This window comes from Ranitomeya imitator, chromosome 6 (genome assembly GCF_032444005.1).
Source record: "Ranitomeya imitator isolate aRanImi1 chromosome 6, aRanImi1.pri, whole genome shotgun sequence".
Taxonomy (NCBI): domain Eukaryota; kingdom Metazoa; phylum Chordata; class Amphibia; order Anura; family Dendrobatidae; genus Ranitomeya; species Ranitomeya imitator.
In genome coordinates this window covers 488,386,257-488,392,256 of record NC_091287.1, presented here as the reverse complement: position 1 = coordinate 488,392,256, position 6,000 = coordinate 488,386,257, and the positions used below count along the sequence as shown (strand labels likewise).

General features: G+C 44.7%; 1 protein-coding gene across 1 annotated transcript in view; it reads right to left on the bottom strand.

Annotated features, from left to right (window-relative positions):
* Window positions 1-259: 259 nt before the first annotated feature.
* Window positions 260-6,000, bottom strand: part of LOC138642976 (RNA-binding protein 12B-B-like) — a 61,876-nt gene continuing 56,135 nt past the window's right edge. The window contains exon 4 of the mRNA XM_069731630.1: window positions 260-408. The gene's annotated coding sequence lies outside the window, so the exon portion shown is untranslated. The remainder of the gene's footprint in view (window positions 409-6,000) is intronic.

Genomic DNA, 6,000 nt, shown 5'->3' with positions numbered 1-6,000 from the left:
CAATAAACGCACCAAAAACGCACCAAAAAAAGGACCTGCGGTTTTTAGTGCAGAAAAAACAGCAGGGAAATCAGGAACGTGTGAACATAGCCTTATACTCCCCCCCCCCTCCCCGGACTGGAGCAGTGGTATGTGTCTACCATGAACTGGAGCAGCTCTGCATGGTTGGACACAGCAAACAACAGTATAGAGTGGGGGCACATTTATAAGATTATCTCAGCAAAGGAAAAAATTTTTAAACACATCCAATTGTGGAACTTATTATTCAGAGATCTATTAATTAAAATGTATTTTGTTTGTGGGACAATCCCTTTAAAGTCTGAAACTCCTTTCCTTCGTGGCTTGGTTTTTCGATGTTCAATACTTACAGATCCATATCACCTGCTGTTTACCGATCACTTTTTGAGCCTGTAAAAAATGAAATATGGAAAAACAAGTTATAAAAACAGAATATTTACGGCACAACAGTCCACACACTGTACATCTACTTTAGCTCACTTAGCGTTCACTGTTCAACAGTTAAACTTGCTAGATGTTTTATGAGTTACAAGACTTTGCTTTAAAGTTGACCTGTCACTTGCTCAAAAAATTGAGTTACTTTGTAAAAATCCATGAGCTCCCCTAATTCTGACTCTCCTATCCATTTTGTGCAGCATCACACCATTGCAAAGATTTTCACAAGTGATTCTTCTCGAGCGAAATATGTGAAAGCGCATGTACCTAGAAAAAACGGTGAAGCAACGTCCGGTTAGACTGCAAGCAGAGATGTCACATACTGCATTCAAGGAGGAACAAAAATGTGTCTGTAATGAAAGTCACATTTTTCTCAATATGTAAATGAGATGGAAAGATCTATGGGCCAGACATAGATCTCCCTAAGAATCCAGAGCTTATTTTAAATTAAACAGTTTCCTAGTGTGAGGCATGTAACGACTGACAGTCTGCTCTCCTGATCTACATGTCTCACACTGGTAATGCCCCCTTTCATTTACAATAATCTCTGGAGGCAGATTCTCAGAGATTATGTCCGGCCCATAGATCTTAAAGGCTCATTTACATAGTAAGAAAAAAAATAATTTCTCTATAATAAGACATAAAATTGCAGATATCAAGGTATCGTTTTATTCAGCTTTCTATGACCTGCATGCTCATATAGACGGCTAAGGAGGGTTGATCCTTGGTTGAACAGTCATTCTGTGCTGACAGAGACCCTTTAAGTAAAGGTTTGTATGAAACAAGTCTCTAGAGTGAAGCACAGGTTGAGGAGGTTTCAACAAAAAGTATGCTATAGAACAATAATCACAAAATCGCAATTAAAGGGAACCTGCACCAGGTTTGTCCCATAGGAGGCAAGACCATCACCTTTCAGCCCTGATACTGTAACGCGGATGCAGTGAAATTTAGAGCAACCTCCACCAAGGCGTGCTGGTGAGGGAAGAGAGGGTGCACACTCACAGCATAGCAACACTGAACAGCCGCACAGGTGTTACAGGCAACAAAAGAGTGGTCAGACGAGCAGAGTTAGAAACTGTCAGGAGCAGAAGTACCAGAGGTTACAGCAATGAATGAAGTCAAAGACCAGCCAGAAGTCAGAGCCAAACGGGAGCGCGGTATCCAAAACGTGAGACGGAGTCGGGGTACAAGCCAGAAGTCAAAGCCGGTCGGGGAACGAAGTATCAGAGATGGAAAGCAAGAGGCGGGGTTCAGAGATCAGGCCGAGTCATACACTGTAGGGAAACCACCAGACGAACACGGAGTCAGGGATAGGGAACGGGTCTCGCACAATTACGGGAAGTCAGCGGCAGAAGGATCACCAGGGTATACAGGTCTGCTGCTCTAGCCTGGAAGCATGAACTATCACTGACACAGGCAACCAGAAATAGCACTAATATATAGCCACCCAAGAACCAAAGAGAGGCAGGAAAGGTTAACCCCTCCATGACCAGGCAGGGGAAAAAGAAGCAAGAAGCAAAATCAGACCTGGCTCACGACAGTTATACATATGCTGTTCTAATATGCTGTGTATGTGCCCCCAATCCAGTCTGCAAGACAAAGAGCTTTTATAATACTCGTCTACAGGGCAGTCCAGTCTGATGGTCTTGGTCTGGTGCCTCCTCTCTTCTGCTGTGTGTGGACGATGCATCATAAGTCATCCACACAGTGTCCCCAGCATCGCGCTCCTGCGTAGGGGTACTGCTACCTGACCAGGGCATCGTACAGTACTGCAGTGCGCATGCACCAGGCCTATTTGATCTTTTCTAGTGCATGCACACTGCACTCGACAGGGCAGAGAAAAAAATGCCTATGTAGGAACGCGATGCCGGGGAGACTTGTGTGGATGACGTAGAACGCATCATTCACACAAAGTAAGAAGGAGGACGGTGTCACAAGAAGAGAAGAGGCAATGGGCAGAGACCGTGACGCCCATCAGACCCAACCGTCCCGTAGGGGAGTATAATACGTCTATTTCTTGTCTTGCAGGACGGATTGGGGATTTATATACAGCATTATAGTAAGCTGTATATCAGGGCTGAAAGGTGGTGGTCATATCTCATATGGGACAAGTCTAGTGAAAGGTTCTCTTTAACCCCTTCATGACCGGGGGATTTTTCATTTTTCCGTGTTCGTTTTTCACTCCCCTCCTTCCCAGAGCCATAACTTTTTTATTTTTCCGTCAATTTGGCCATGTGAGGGCTTATTTTTTGCGGGACGAGTTGTACTTTTGAACGACATCATTGGTTTTAGCATGTCGTGTACTAGAAAACGGGAAAAAAATTCCAAGTGCGGTGAAATTGCAAAAAAAGTGCAATCCCACATTGGTTTTTTGTTTGGCTTTTTTGCTAGGTTCACTAAATGCTAAAACTGACCTGCCATTATGATTCTCCAGGTCAGTACGAGTTCATAGACACCAAACATGGCTAGGTTATTTTTTATCTAAGTGGTGAAAAAAAATTCCAAACTTTGCTAAAAAAAAAAAAAAAAAAAAAAAAAATTGCGCCATTTTCCGATACTCGTAGCGTCTCCATTTTTCGTGCTCTGGGGTCGGTTGAGGGCTTATTTTTTGCGTGCCGAGATGACGTTTTTAATGATAGCATTTCGGTGCAGATACGTTCTTTTGATCGCCCGTTATTGCATTTTAATGCAATGTCGCGGCGACCAAAAAAACGTAATTCTGGCTTTTCGAGTTTTTTTCCCGCTACGCTGTTTAGCGATCAGGTTAATACTTTTTTTTATTTGATAGATCGGGCGATTCTGAGCGCGGCGATACCAAATATGCGTAGATTTGATATTTTTTTATTGATTTATTTTGATTGGGGCGAAAGGGGGGTGATTTAAACTTTTATGTTTTTTATATTTTTTTCACATTTTTTTAAACTTTTTTTTTAAACTTTTGCCATGCTTCAATAGCCTCCATGAGAGGCTAGAAGCAGGCACAACCCGATCGGCTCTGCTACATAGCAGCGATCTGCTGATCGCTGCTATGTAGCAGAATTGCACGTGTGCTGTGAGCGCTGACCACAGGGTGGCGCTCACAGCGACGGGCAATCAGTAACCATAGAGGTCTCAAGGACCTCTATGGTTACAATATACAAGCATCGCCGACCCCCGATCATGTGACGGGGGTCGGCGATGACGTCATTTCCGGCCGCCAGCGGTAGTTAAATGCCGCTGTCTGCGTTTGACAGCGGCATTTAACTAGTTAATAGGTGCGGGCAGATCGCGATTCTGCCTGCGCCTATTACGGGCACATGTCAGCTGTTCAAAACAGCTGACATGTCCCGGCTTTGGTGCGGGCTCACCGCGGAGCCCTGCATCAAAGCAGGGGAGCCGGCATCGGACGGTATAGTACGTCCGATGCCGGTAAGGGGTTAAACTGCTCTCCAATTATCGCAATATTCTACTTGAGATGATAATTATTTTCAAACCATTACCATACAGGTACAACTTCTGAAGGCTATGTGCACACGTATAATGGTCCACTGCGGTTTTACAACTGCGGTTTTCTATTGGAGCAGCTGTAAAACTGCTGTGGAATCTGCAGTATGGCTACGTTCACACTAGCGTTGTGCGCCGCTGCGTCGGCGACGCAACGCACAACGCACGCAAAAACACGGCAAAACGCTGCGTTTTGCGACGCATGCGTCGTTTTTTGCCAAAATTTGGACGCAAGAAAAATGCAACTTGTTGCGTTTTCTTGGTCCGACGCTTGCGGCAAAAAAGAAGCATGCGTCGCACAACGCAGCACAAAAAGACGCAAGCGTCCCCTATGTTAAGTATAGGGGCGCATGACGCATGCGTCGCCCGACGCAAACACGACGCAAAACGGGAAACGCTAGTGTGAACGTAGCCTAAGAAGTGACATGCTGTATAATGTAAACCGCTGCTTTTCCACGCGGTTTTTCCCGCAGCATGTGCACAGCATTTTTTGTTTCCCACAGGTTTACATTGTAATGTAAACTCATGGGAAACTGCTGCGGAAATGCTGCGGATCCATGTTTTCCGCATCGTGTGCACATGCCATGATCAATATTTGCAGCTTGGCAGCAGTGTCAGGCCGGGATTACACACAGCGAGATACGGCCGAGTCTCGCAGGTTAAAACCAAGCTCTGGCACCGGCACTCCAGAGCGGAGCGTGCAGCTGCATAGCAATACATGGAGCCGCACGCTCCGCTCTGGAGTGCTGGTGCCAGAGCTTGGTTTTAACCTGCGAGACTCGGCCGTATCTCGTTGTAGTGTGATCCCGGCCTCAGAGTGAGAATCTGAAACACATCAGCTCTGCTCTGTGCTCACGTCAGCTGCTGTGGAATCACAAACCCAAAAACTGAGCTGGACTATGCGCTGGTGTATGTGCAAAGTTTAAGAGCACGTTCCCACTAGGGCCATTTCATTTGGTTTGGATTTCCTTTTCCCTTAACAATAAAGACCATCATTTATAAACTGAATTTTGTGATTACTTGTTATTTGTCTAATATTTAAATCTGCTTGGCGATCTGAAATATTTAAATTTGACAGACATGCACAAGAATAGGAAATCACTACTGTAGATGGAAGTAGTCTATGGTCATTTTTTGTTCACCTTGTAGTTCGGTTTTTATACAATATTCTACAAGTGGCAACATTTTGGAGGCTAGGTTCACATTGCGTTAGTGGGTATCCGCTAACAGAATCCGTTACATAGCGCCACTAACGCAATGTAACGGATCCGTTAGCGCACCCATTGACCGCAATGTATGCAATGCATCCCTAACGCATGTCATTATTGGCATGCGTTAGCGATGCTCCGTTATTTTGTGACGGACCTCGAACGCTGCCTGCAGCGTTTTTGGGTCCGTTCTCGCTAGCGCGATCCCTTTTTGGACATTGCGTTAACGCAGTCCGTTAGCGTATGCGCTAAACGAACTGCACTAACACAATGTGAACCTAGCCTTAGCGAAAAAGTGCCTCTGTGCAGCATGTGACCACATTAGGGCTTCTGCTTTTTAAGATTCCATGATGACTTCTCCCGCTGACTTGACTGTCAGGCTTCCTTCCTTTTCTCTACTGGGTAGATAATGCTGTTCTGTCAGTCCGTGTGATAGAAAACTTCTGAGAATTGAACTCAGAATTCAGTGTAAATGAAAGCAGACCTGAGGTTTTACATAGTCAGGGCTCATTCCAGTAAGACATCAGTGTGCGGAATCACATTTTTGCTCCATGTGTTTGCAATAAACAAGCCATGTTCCGACATAACATAAAGGCTGATTTTTTTTTCCCATCAGAAAATCTGCTGCGTTTCATTCCTCAAAGACATCTGTGAATTTTCTCGTATATATCAAAAGACGGACAGCAGTTCATTAGAGTTTTGGCTGTGAGTTTCATCAGTTTGGTCAGTGTCAGTTTTTGTTATCAGTGATTTTTACTGATGGGGAAAAAAACCTACAAAGCTTCCCTAATTGATAACAATGTAAGGCCTCATTCAGATGTCAGCTTTGACGTACAAGAAAAATGGGCCAAGTTTC